A 14558-nucleotide genomic window follows, 5' to 3' on the forward strand; every position below is an offset into this window, starting at 1 on the left:
CCTCCCACCGTGCGGTGTCAAAGGGTAAAATGGTGTCACCTCCTACAGCGTCCCTAATCCTCTCCCTGACTTCTCACCGTATGAGCGGACCCCGACGGTAGGACGGCTCATACTCTGGATTCCTCGAGACTCTGAGTCGCCCTGGTAATCTCTCACCAAGGAGCAGAGGACAGAAGACCTGTTCAACCCAGTCATGGAGGAACAGGAGTCTCTATCTGAGGCAAGGCTGCAAGGAAAGAGGAACACATACAGCATAAGGAGTTGGCAGGTAAGCGAAACCCATAACACACTTACCTGCCACAGACACACTGACTGGAACCCGTGCACTAGTGCTGCTGTCCACACCAAAATTAAAGGACACAGCATACACCACAAACCACACAGGAACCCAGGACTTCCATAGCTGCAATAAACATGAGACAGGGGAATGTCTAGTAAACATGCTGCACACCAAACACCACCAGACATGTAACACCAAAGTAGACATACCAACACCCTGAACATAACCCACTCCATAAACATAGGGACAGGAAGGGAAGGAGACACAGGGATGACATTGATGACCACAAGGGTGGCCCTCACTGGACAGATGGAACACCCTGGACTGGAGCAGAGCTCCAGCACCAACCTCTCCCTGACTCCTCACCGTATGAGCGGACACCTCACCAAGGAGCCGGGAAGAGACGACCTGTTCATCCCAGTCATGGAGGAACAGGAGTCTCTATCTGAGGCCAGGCTGCAAGGAAAGAGGAACACATACAGCATATGGAGTTGGCAGGTAAGCGAAACCCATAACACACTTACCTGCCACAGACACACTGACTGGAACCCGAGCACTAGTGCTGCTGTCCACACCAACATTAAAGGACACAGAACAAACCACAACCACACAGGAAACCAGGACATCCATAGCTGCAATTTACATGAGACAGGGGAATATCTAGCAAACATGCTGGACACCAAACATCACCAGCCATGTAACACAACACAAGACATACAACACCCTAAACATAACCAACGCAAACCAAGAGATTTTTATATAGTGGTCCCTCTTCAAACACTGGAGCACGAAGGCCCCCATTTGCACTAAATTGGAAGCAGTGGAGCGGCTTGGCTCCTGCTCATCGCCCAGGTGAATGTCGTCCTCGTTCTCCTCCCCCAGCCACGGACAACACCAGGGATCTTAGAAAGGTTTAAAGCCTGCTCTTCTTGCTCCTCCTCCCCCCAGGTATCATCCTCCTCTGACTCCTCTTCAGACTCCTGCGGACTTGTCTCAGATGGAGTAGCCCCCCCGGGTATTAATTCAGCATTACGACTTCCTCATCTTCCTGCTCCTCGACGGCTTGATCAATGACACAATGCAATGCACACTCCAGAAAGAAGGCGTAATCTACGATGTCACTGATTGTGCCCTGGCTGCGACTGACCAGTTTGGTGATCTCATCAAATGGCCGCAGAAGTCTGCATGCGTTGCAAAAAACCAAGCTCCCCAGAACCTGTCCTGCTACAGAGTTAGTACAGGTAGTCGTTAATGGCATGTTTCTGCTGGAAAAGCCTATCAAGCATATACAAGGTAGAGTTCCAGCATTTCGGGCAGTCACAAATCTCCCGTCTGACGGGAAAGTGATGTTGCGGCTGAACGTCAGCAAAGCGAGCCATGGCCGTGAAAGATCTTCTAAAATGGCCAGAGATTTTCTTGGCCTGCCGCAAGACATCCTGGACCCCTGGGTGTCATTTTGCCCTGTTTCAGCGCGCTCAGCAGAGTCGCACACCACTTTACCAACAATCAAATTTAGTGGGGTTAGCCTCTGAAAGTGAACCTCTGAGTGGAAAAGGAGGAGTCAGCAGAGGAGGAGATGGAGAATGGAGTAGGAGGAGGAGAAGAAGATGCAGGCCTTCATGCAATCCGTGGTGGTAACACCAAATGCACATGGGTGCCACGGGTTACATGCTTGACGGCCATCAGAAGGTTCATAAACAAAAAAATCACAGAAAAAACTAAGATAAAAACATCCTGCACGATATGATACAAATTTGCGGATGTCCCTGGCCATATTATTGAAGAAAACCACAGAAATAAGATAATAATGCACTTATTAAAGCAGATGCAAGCACTATATATGTACTAAGTCCTCACTCTGATATGATAATGTCTGAGACACTTAGTCAATATATTTTGATCAAAACACATCTAAGCCGCCTACCGAACGCCAAGGTGGTCTCAGGTCAGGCGGTCCTACGCTAAACCTACCTAAGCCGTTGGGCTTCTATGTTCAGGAGCGCAGACCCCGCACATATGGTGTGCTGCTCCTAGTAACCTCCATGTGCATCAAGCAACCAATGGGAGGAGGAGCAAGCACAGCCATATGTACCACCTAATTAAGGCGCTCATTGGATAGAGGATGGGGGCAAAAGTGCAGAGGAATGCTACTCCCAAGATACTAGGTGCGCATTCACACTTGAAGGTGCCACTCCCTCAAGCAAACACTACATAAACAAAAAAATCACAGAAAAAACTAAGATAAAAACATCCTGCACGATATGATACAAATTTGCGGATGTCCCTGGCCATATTATTGAAGAAAACCACAGAAATAAGATAATAATGCACTTATTAAAGCAGATGCAAGCACTATATATGTACTAAGTCCTCACTCTGATATGATAATGTCTGAGACACTTAGTCAATATATTTTGATCAAAACACATCTAAGCCGCCTACCGAACGCCAAGGTGGTCTCAGGTCAGGCGGTCCTACGCTAAACCTACCTAAGCCGTTGGGCTTCTATGTTCAGGAGCGCAGACCCCGCACATATGGTGTGCTGCTCCTAGTAACCTCCATGTGCATCAAGCAACCAATGGGAGGAGGAGCAAGCACAGCCATATGTACCACCTAATTAAGGCGCTCATTGGATAGAGGATGGGGGCAAAAGTGCAGAGGAATGCTACTCCCAAGATACTAGGTGCGCATTCACACTTGAAGGTGCCACTCCCTCAAGCAAACACTACATAAACAAAAAAATCACAGAAAAAACTAAGATAAAAACATCCTGCACGATATGATACAAATTTGCGGATGTCCCTGGCCATATTATTGAAGAAAACCACAGAAATAAGATAATAATGCACTTATTAAAGCAGATGCAAGCACTATATATGTACTAAGTCCTCACTCTGATATGATAATGTCTGAGACACTTAGTCAATATATTTTGATCAAAACACATCTAAGCCGCCTACCGAACGCCAAGGTGGTCTCAGGTCAGGCGGTCCTACGCTAAACCTACCTAAGCCGTTGGGCTTCTATGTTCAGGAGCGCAGACCCCGCACATATGGTGTGCTGCTCCTAGTAACCTCCATGTGCATCAAGCAACCAATGGGAGGAGGAGCAAGCACAGCCATATGTACCACCTAATTAAGGCGCTCATTGGATAGAGGATGGGGGCAAAAGTGCAGAGGAATGCTACTCCCAAGATACTAGGTGCGCATTCACACTTGAAGGTGCCACTCCCTCAAGCAAACACTACATAAACAAAAAAATCACAGAAAAAACTAAGATAAAAACATCCTGCACGATATGATACAAATTTGCGGATGTCCCTGGCCATATTATTGAAGAAAACCACAGAAATAAGATAATAATGCACTTATTAAAGCAGATGCAAGCACTATATATGTACTAAGTCCTCACTCTGATATGATAATGTCTGAGACACTTAGTCAATATATTTTGATCAAAACACATCTAAGCCGCCTACCGAACGCCAAGGTGGTCTCAGGTCAGGCGGTCCTACGCTAAACCTACCTAAGCCGTTGGGCTTCTATGTTCAGGAGCGCAGACCCCGCACATATGGTGTGCTGCTCCTAGTAACCTCCATGTGCATCAAGCAACCAATGGGAGGAGGAGCAAGCACAGCCATATGTACCACCTAATTAAGGCGCTCATTGGATAGAGGATGGGGGCAAAAGTGCAGAGGAATGCTACTCCCAAGATACTAGGTGCGCATTCACACTTGAAGGTGCCACTCCCTCAAGCAAACACTACATAAACAAAAAAATCACAGAAAAAACTAAGATAAAAACATCCTGCACGATATGATACAAATTTGCGGATGTCCCTGGCCATATTATTGAAGAAAACCACAGAAATAAGATAATAATGCACTTATTAAAGCAGATGCAAGCACTATATATGTACTAAGTCCTCACTCTGATATGATAATGTCTGAGACACTTAGTCAATATATTTTGATCAAAACACATCTAAGCCGCCTACCGAACGCCAAGGTGGTCTCAGGTCAGGCGGTCCTACGCTAAACCTAACTAAGCCGTTGGGCTTCTATGTTCAGGAGCGCAGACCCCGCACATATGGTGTGCTGCTCCTAGTAACCTCCATGTGCATCAAGCAACCAATGGGAGGAGGAGCAAGCACAGCCATATGTACCACCTAATTAAGGCGCTCATTGGATAGAGGATGGGGGCAAAAGTGCAGAGGAATGCTACTCCCAAGATACTAGGTGCGCATTCACACTTGAAGGTGCCACTCCCTCAAGCAAACACTACATAAACAAAAAAATCACAGAAAAAACTAAGATAAAAACATCCTGCACGATATGATACAAATTTGCGGATGTCCCTGGCCATATTATTGAAGAAAACCATCAGAAGGTTCACCCTGCGGGCAATAAAAGTTATGTACCTTCCCTGCCCGTGTTTGCTAGACCATGTGTCTGTTGTCAGATGTTTCTTAGCACCGACACTGTGTGCCAGAGATATATTTACTTGCCTCTGAACGTGGTCATATAGTTCAGGGATGCCCTTCTGGGAGAAATATTTCCTTCCGGGGACCTTCTATTGTGGTGTGCCAATGGCCACAAATTTTCTAAAGGCCTCCGAGTACACCAATTTATTTGGCAGTAGTTGGCGGGTTAGCAGTTCCGACAAGCCAGCCGTCAGCCGTTGGGCAAGAGGATTATCCAGCGTCATCATTTTTTTATGCTCGAACATTTTGTTACGGAAGCCTGCCTTGTACCAGATGAACGCGATGTAGGCACGGTGGAAGGAGGAGTGGAGGACAAATGGGAGGAGAGAGGGGAAGGAGAAGGGCTCTGTGATGGGAGGCCAGGTGCCTTCTTAAGGCGGTCATCCCTAGGTGAATGTTGGGCTCACCGCGACTTATGATTGAACAGCACAGGCTGCAGATGGCAACACTATTATCAGCAGCTGACAAGTAAAAAAAAAAGCCCACACTGCGGAGCCATGTGCAGGCATCCTGGGAGTGCAAGATGTGACCGTGCATGGTGGATGACTCATTCCAGATACATTTGCAGTCTGCTTTTTGCCTCCTCCTTCTCCTCTCTATCTTCTGCTCCGTCTCTCCCTCTGAACTCCCTTCCTCTTCCTCACTTGTGGGCACCCACGTGACGTCCATCGACACGTCATCATCGTCACCTTTACCACCACTGACATTAGATATCTCAGAGTAGGCAGTAACAGCGGGGACCTCCGTCCTTGGGCTGATCTAGGTACTGTTGTCAGACTGCTGGGGCGGTGGACGTTGCTACCTCCTCTTCCTCATCCGATGCCAAGAATGGCTGCGCATTGGTAAGGTCTGGGAATTGATGGGAAAATAATTTCTCTGACTTGAGTGGAGGGGCTATGGTGGTGGTGTCTTTAGGGGTGCACACAGCAGAGAGTGAGGAGGGTGCAGATACAGAGGATGAAGAGGATGCAGAAGCGGAAGGCTGAGTCAGCCACTCAACCAACTTTGGTGCGTCCTTTGACTCACCTTCAACAACTTCCCACTTAGGCTCTGGCCTGGTGCACCTGCCCGACCCCTACCACCCCTGCGGAATGGCCAGCCTCTTCCTCTGCCTGTCATTTCCAAAATTACCCTGTGACAAAGTCTCTATAGAAGAGCAGCATTTGTGGAAGCAGGTATATAGAACCCCTTAATCAGTTCTTTTTGGGAGAAACTCATATATCACTCCAGTTGCAATTAGTTGTTCCAATGGCGTTTGTCCCTCTGTATGGCTGCGGTATCTCAGCAGAACTGCACACAAATTCTGCACAATACAAATGCACTATATAGAAATTATATTCAAGGTATATCACACCACTGCCTCAATAAGATTTTTTGGGGGGCAACTGTTATATCACACCAGTTGCAATTAGTTGTTCCAATGGCGTTTGTCTGTCTGTATAGCTGTAGTATCTCAGAAGAACCGCACACAAATGCTGCACAATACAAATGCACTATATAGAAATTATAATTCTAGGTATATCGCACCCCTGCCTCAATCAGATTCTTTGTGGGACAACTGGTATATCACACCAGTTGCAATTAGTTGTTCCTATAGCGTTTGTCCCTCTGTATAGCTGCAGTATCGCAGCAGAGCCGCACACAAATGCTGCACAATACAAATGCACTATAATATACTTTCTTTGTTAGGAAGTATATTATAAGTATATCACACCCCTCAGTATGTTACACCTATCGATAGCACACCTATACCAGTCCTTAAAAGGACTTCTGTGGCCCTATTAGCTAGTGCTTGGTGTCTCTAACAGTCTGTCCCTGCTCCACACAGCAACCTCTCCCTACACTGGCAAAATACTGAATGTAAAATGGCGGCCAGATTGGGTTTATTTATAGGGTAGGGGGTTTGTCCATGTGCTGAAATGTCTCAATTGGCTGTCCTGTCCCAACTGATGAATGTGTCATGGGTCAAAGTTGTGCACAATGCAAAGAAAATGGCGCCGGCGGACATCGCCATATGTTCGCCTGTTCGGCGAACAGCGAACAACCAAAGTTCGCTGCGAAATGACTGCCGGGCAGACCGCAAGGCCATCTCTAAGAATGAGCACACATGGGCGTGCAGGCAGCCGTGGTATTGGTAGGGGAGTTGGTTCCAGTGCTGGACCGCTGCCAGCACAGGGCCGCTCCTCTACCCACGGGGGCGGGCGAAAGTGGCAGTGGAGTCCGCCTCATACGTGATTTCTTCGGGCGTGGGTGCCGCCTGATTTCATCGCAGGACGCCGAGGCAGTAGTGTCATTCGTGACCCAGACCAGTGGCATAGTGTCCTCTGCCCTGGCTCTCAGCAGCAGCAGATCGCCGCCTCCTGAAACACCAGTCCCCAGCCCCCAAGAATCGACCCTAATGCTGCTTGACAGCGACAGAGAGAGGGACATCTTGGGGGAGGTAATGCAAGAGAGTGAGCTAGAGCTTGGTCCGGATAGTCAGGACCTTTTGGAAGGGATGGAGGAGAGGGAGGAGGGGGTACTGTCTATCAGTACCCCAGTGGCATCCCTTCAAACTGGTGTGAGTGGTTTCAGCCACAGAACCTCTGCATCTAGTCAGACCCAGGCGTCAGCGAGGGGACAGCAGAGCCAGGTCAGGGGCTCCACGTTTGCTGTTCCCCTCAGTCCAACACAGGTTGGCCTTGGGTCTGACATATCAGTCAGCACCACCACATCTGACAGGAGGTCGGTGCGTAAGTCGCCTGTTTAAGCTTACTTTACCCTGGCAGCAGACGATGTGACAATTGCCATCTGTCAGCTCTGCCATGCCAGGGTGAGGATAGGGAGGTCTGTTGCTTGACTGGGTACCACTGCCCTTACCCAACACATGAGAGTAAACCACTGGCGAGAGTGGGAACAGATGAAGGGTGGTCGTAGCAGCAGTGCCACCAGCAGTGCACAGGGGAAAGCAACTCCTGCCACTGTACTGCAGCCACCCCACCCCACTTCCAACAATGCATACCCACTCCCTCTCCTAGAGGTACTGGTACCGGCAGCCAGACCTCTTCCTCCACTGCACCCTCCTCTATCGCCTCCACTGCGTCCGGCGCCAGCCGTCTGTTGCCGACGCATTTGAACGCACCGTGACCTACGCCCCCAGGGACCCACGTGTGCGTTCACTCAATGGGCTCCTGGCATTGGTTATCGCCCAAGATCTGCTGCCCTTCAATCTTGTGGACAGCAATCCATTCCGGCAGATGTTGGAGCAGGCCCAACCAAGATGGCGTGTCCCCAGCCGCCATTTCTTTGCCAGGACCGAATGTATGCAGAATGTATCACTGTCGCTGGATCATGCTGTCAGTGACAGGGTGCATCTGACAATGGATGCATGGACCAGCAGACATGGGTAGGGACAATACATAATTGGATGTCCCTCCGAGGCGCCGGGGAGGGATCGTCACATGTGGCGACACCACAAACTCAGAGTTTGTGGTTGCCTCCCCGGGGTGTCCAGGGGAGAACTGCTGCTCTCACTAAAGCCACTGTCTCCCCCACTGCTGAGTCCCCCAGAAAATGTCCCCATAGCTACGCAAGTGTGGGCAATGCTCCAGCTTGTGAGCTTAGGGAAACAGAGACACTCTGGACCTCATGTTCTGGCCTCACTACAGGCTCAAGTCAATACGTGGCTGACACCCCGAAGGCTAGAGGCAGGTATGGTTGTCTGTGACAACGGCAGCAACCTCCTGGCCACCCTCCATGCTTGCAGTCTGTCATGTGCCCTGCATGGCACATGTCCTCAACCTTGTGGTACAGAAGTTCCTATGCACATACATATGGTTGAGTGACATTGTGCAAAATGTACTTAGGATTGCCAGCCACTTCCGACACTCCCCAACTGCCACCGTATCCCTGTCCAAACTGCAGAGGTTGTGGGAGCAGCCCAAGGAATACCTGCTGGACCAAGGCACTTCCGGACCATTACACCCACTTTGCTACATCACCAATGTGGAGTGGGGGCAGATACACCAGGTCTGCCATGTGTTGGCCCCATTCGAGGCCAACAGTATGTCAGCCTCAATGACGTGCTCCCCATAGTGTTCCTGCTGGACAGGACACTAGACGGCCTGCTCGAGGCTGGAGAGAGTGCCTTGGTGGAGCAAGACGAGGCAACACTGCTCCACCAACACCAGGCCCAGGAGGAGAATGAGGAAGAAGCTGTTGAGGATTTTGCTGACATACAGGAGTCTGGGCCTGGTCAGAAGGGAGAGCCGGTGCGTTTTTCATGAACCTACTGGATCTCATTTTGTATGTCAAGTCGACAGAGATGTAGCAGAGCTGTATTAGTTTTTGTGGATTAAGTTTACAGGCAGTAATATGTCTTGGTGAACACATGGTGCCTTCAGAACAGACTACTAACTCCACTCTGCTGGATGACAGTGAAGGTGTTTCCCACTGCCTGTCAGGCCCTTCCTAGAGATGTCTGGCCCAGGTTCTGTGACACTACCCCACGCGTGTAGTCAAGCATCACAGCTAAAAGCTTATTCATCAGTCTGACCTACGATCGATGATCCAGACTGTGCACTGGAGACAGCCGCCAAGGATCCTGATAGCACCCGTGGAACGTGACTGAGTCATCACCGAGGGGAGGGGAAGTGATCACGGCGGCAGAGCCGGGGATACTTTCAGACCTGTGTCGAGGCAAGCTGGCTCGTCACTGGCTACTGTACTTAGACAGGCAGAGGAAGGCTGGGTGCTGCCGATGGCCGGAACACGGTGTTTGTGCGGCGCCGACCGTGTATGGGTGGGGAGAGCAGCGGTACCCATGCCTCCTCGCAGACAAAAGGAGGATAAGAGATCCGCTACTTAACCCCGACACTCCTACTGCCATCTGGCTTGGAGTAATCAGCACACGGTGAGGCTGGCTGCGTTACCACAGAGTTCGGCTCCAGACTCGAAGTGTCCAATATGGAAACTTAGAGCAGACTGGTGCAGGCGTCATGTGTAGCTAATGTTGTACCAATTAATTGTGGGCTGAAAAAAAGTTTAATACAATTTATAAACTATTTTGGCAAATGTCTGTGACGGTTTCTCATTTATCCAGGTCATGGTATATCTGTAAATAATAAATCAAGGCAACTGGATGTTGCCTTGATTTATTCCTTACAGATATATTTTGGCAAATAAAAATATTGTTTTTTGTAGGCATCAGAGCACATTCCTGCTGCAAATAAAGAATCTGCTTCTGCTTTCAGAGGTGTCTAATTTTATTCTTGTTGTTGCCCAGGTATGGTGGGGGCCCATTCCTGGGAACGCATTCCTGCTGCAAACAAAGAAACTGCTGCTGCTTTTAGAGGTGTCTAAGTTTATTCTTGTTGTTGCCCAGGTCTGGTGGGGGCTCATTCCTGGAAACAGATTACTGCTGCAAACAAAGAACCTGCTGATGCTGCTTTTAGAGTTGTCTAAGTATATTTTTGTTGTTGCCCAGGTCTGCTTTAGACTACAACGTTAACATTTCCCTGCTGCTGTCTGTTCTGTTTCTGCAGAGTTAGGTCCAGCTATGTGTACTCCTGACACTACAGCATTAGCATTTTCCATATGCTGCTATCTTTCCTGATATTACAGAGTTAGGCCCAGCTATGTGTATGCCGTATAATACAGCGTTACCAGTTAACAGCTGCCGCTGTATGTCCTGATATAGCTGAGTTAGGCCCAGCTATGTGTATGCCCTATACTACAGCGTTATCATTTCACTGCTGCTGTCTGTTTTGTTCATGCTGAGTTAGGCAAAGCTCTGTGTATGCTTTACACTACAGCGTTAACATTGACCTGCTGCAGTCTGACCTGCTCCTTCTGAGTTTGGTCTAGCATGGTATAGGCCTTATACTATACCCTTTAAAATTATCTGCTGCTGCTGTTTGCCCAGATCCTGCTGACGACTAACAGCATGGAACACTTATTTGCCCTTGGATTTTTTCAACTATCGAGTATTAGAATTGTCTTAAAATGTTGTGCATGCTTAATTTTTTCACGCATGTGCTATGTTCATCATAGTTTGTCAACATTTATATATTATTTATATATTAAGATTTGTTTTAATAAAATATAATCATGATGGGTTACGCTTCATTCACCAAATATTTTATTTATTTATTTATTTTATATGTTATAATTTTACTTTACTTGGGCCCTAGTTGTGGTTCTTACTAAAATTAGATGGGGACCGCATGTGGGCTTCCCTTCTCAAAAGCTCTTGTGCAGTTAACATTGTACAGAACTGATTGAGGACCCCAATTATTATTTTTTTTTTCTTGTTTGTTTTTAATCAGGATATAGGTTCAAACATTGTTTTGTCTGTCATCCTGAACAGGGTGCCTGACTTCCATGTTGACCTCTCCACATGGTGACTGGCGTTATACTCATCCATCTGGTAATCCTGTTTTGGGAATGGAGTGTTATCGCCACATGTATATCTCTATATATAAATTTTTATAGAATGTTGTATATATAATATTCTTGGAGCCATGTCACCATTTTGAGAGTTATTCTTATCATTTCCAAGGTTTTCTTTCATGTGACCGCAGAGACTTGATGCGTTTTTGGATCAGCTTACGCAAATATGTGATATGTTATCATTTGAACGCCCTGTCTATGGACACTTGCAGCCTGTGTGTGTTCTTCCATCGATGCGATCACATTATCGCATCACATTTTTATTTAAGTAATGTGGAAGCTATGCGCCAACATGCGCAGTTAAACATGCGGGATGCTATATTGGATCCATGCTGGTTAGTTCTTGGCCCCCTCCATTATTTTTTTAATCAGTACACCGGATATTTTATGTAAAAAAATTGCTTTTTTTATATATCTTTTTAGTATTGAAATTTGATGAATTAAGCTGATAATATGAATTCACATACTGTAATGGAAGTTATTCATCTCTTCACAGTATGGATAATTGTATATTACTGCTCTTTTTTTAATATTTAAACACAATACCAATCAAACACATTAAATCAAGCTCTATTATTAATAGTTTACATTTAATAATTACCTTAGTTAATATTTGTGCTTGGCAACATTCACTTTTGTTACTGCTTGCGCAAGGTCAAATTGTGTGAACTGAAACATCGCTTTTGGTTGAATTAATGCACATTTCCTTGAGGCTTTTTTTTTTTTACATACCAATACATTTATTGTGGGCTTTACTAAATTCTAAATAATTTAAAATAAAAATAGTAAGAGGAATATATTAAAAATGGTATGCATGGGAACACATTCCTGCTGCCAACAAAGAACATGCTGCTGTCAAAGGTGTATACGTTTATTTTTGGGGTTGCCATGGTCTAGTGGGGGCCCATTAGTCTGAAAATATTAATCGTACATACAAAGAACAGGCTCCTGTCTGTTTTGACTGCCTTTAAGCGAACTATGTGTTGGCCTTATACTACATCGTTACCTGCTGCTGTCTGTCCCGAGGAGTGTGGCCGAGCTATGTGTAGGCCTTATACTACAACATTACCATTTACCTGCTGCTGTCTGTCCTGATGAGTTTGGTAGACCTATGTGTAGTCCTTATACTACAATGTTACCAGGTACCTTCTGCTCCTACTGTCTGACCTGATCCTGCTAAGTTTTGTGTAGGCCGTTTACTCCACCGTTACCTTTACCTGCTGCTGATGATGTCTGTCCTGATACTGACGAGTTTGGCCCTAGACTAAAGGGGACTTTCTGCAACCTTATAGTTTAAAATTATTCAAAAACATAACAATCTAAACAAACAAAAGCACATGTTATAACATCACAAAATATTTATTAAGAATGTAGAGGACCAAAAATGCCTCTAACGCTACTGTTTAAGTTACTTTTGGAGGTAGAGCAACTCCTGGTTTCCCTTACTATGCCTCTCCTCCAGCTGAAGCACCTTCTTTTCGAGATCGCGCAGCTAATGATTCAAACACCTTTGCTGCTCCCTTATTTTTTTTTCATGTTTTTTTTATCTCCAGTATTTCTTTTTTATCCTCGTCCTTCTGTTGGATATTTTTTTTTTAAATTTATGGAGAACTGTTAGGATAAAAAAAAATATATAATATAATTACTTTCAGTTACGAATCAGAGGCAATTAGTGTATTTTCTGAAGTATTTGTTAAAGCACTGATGATTGACATTGCAATTTTATTTTTAGGATATTTATGATGCTTATATAGTTGTCTAGTTAGTGACAGTTCTGTATAATATAATGTTATCAAGTTGCTTAGTTAGTGCTAGTTCAGTAGAGTATAACTGTATTTAGTTGGTTACTTTATTATAGTTATGTAGAGTAAAATGTTATTTAGTTGATCAGTAAATGGTTTTTATGTAGACTACAGAGTTAGTGTCTAGTGTTCTTGTTTTTTTATTTTTTTATTTTAAAGAGCTTTATTAAATGTAAATATGCAGACATTTAAAAGAAATAAATAATCTTATCGATTCAACAAGTGTAACTTGTACAGATAAGGTACTAGCTGTGAAAAAGTGCATACAAATACATCAATCAAAATCAGAATATGTCAGACATTAGGACAATGTAATATAGCCGGTCTTATATTAACAGTCAACCTTCAATTCAGGGGCAAGCATGGCCATAAATTGTATACTAAGGTGTGATGTTTGACTAATGGCGTCTGAGATCACTCATTGAGAGTGATATTTATATGGGTTATCCAGTTTTTCCATTTGGATCTGAAGGCCAGTTAGTTATGTGATTATGCTGCCGCTATCTCCTCAAATCTATAAATCGAGTCAACCCTTCCTGTCCACTGATCTATTGTGGGGAGTTCCGCTGATAGCCAGAAGCGTAGGATAAGGTGGCGTGCTGCAGAGAGCAGAACCTGGAACAGGGAGGGGACACTGTGAGCCAAGTCTGAAGGTGGAAGGTTCAGAAGAGCTAATTGTGGGGTGGGAGGAATATTGGTCTTGCAAACTTTATTGAATTTCTTAAATATTTCTTCCCACCACATGAGCAGATTGGGGCATGACCACCAAGTATGGAAGAAAGTACCCCTCACTTCTCCACATCTCCATCGTCTGTCTGTGCTAGAACTATCGTATCTAGACGTAATGTCCGGGGTTTTGTACCATCTCGTAAGGATTTTATATACATTCTCTTGAATAAGTACACACCTGGGTGATTTGTGTGGAGAGATAAAAAGCTTTGATATGTCCTGGGAAGAGAAGGAGGTATCTAAGTCTCTTTCCCAAAGGCCTATGAATGCAGGCCTTGGCATCATGATGGGTGCAGAAAGTTTTTCGTATATGTGTGAGATAGTTTTTTTTTGGGCGTGTTGATTAACAATCCAACTCTCGAACCATGAAATAGGCCTTCGAAGGGCCTGGAAAGGGATATTCTTTGCAATATAGGAATGAAGGAAGGAAATTAGGGAGGGGAAAGCGTTCGGTAGGGAGAGTAAAACAGCAAGTTCTCCTTTATTCCTCAGTACACCATCTTCGTAAAAAAATGACAAGATGGAAACTTGGGACATTATTAATGAGGAGGGAGGCTTTGTTGTAGCTCTAATGGAGCTATGTTTATCAGATATTTTATCTGAATTAGCAGGGATGGGAGTGGGAAACCCCAGTCAGAGTTTTGAAACCATTTCCAGACTTCAAGTGTAGCTTTAATCACAGGGTTGGGTTTGGAGAAGAGGTTTATATGGTTTAAGTCACCAATCAAGAGTGACCTGAATGAAAAGAGAAAGATTTAAGATTCCATCTCGACCCAGGATTTGAATGCTGGGTTACAAAACCTAGTCTAGTGCTCTGGCCAGGTGAATGGCCTTAT

Source organism: Bufo gargarizans, chromosome 9 (genome assembly GCF_014858855.1).
Source record: "Bufo gargarizans isolate SCDJY-AF-19 chromosome 9, ASM1485885v1, whole genome shotgun sequence".
Lineage (NCBI taxonomy): Eukaryota > Metazoa > Chordata > Amphibia > Anura > Bufonidae > Bufo > Bufo gargarizans.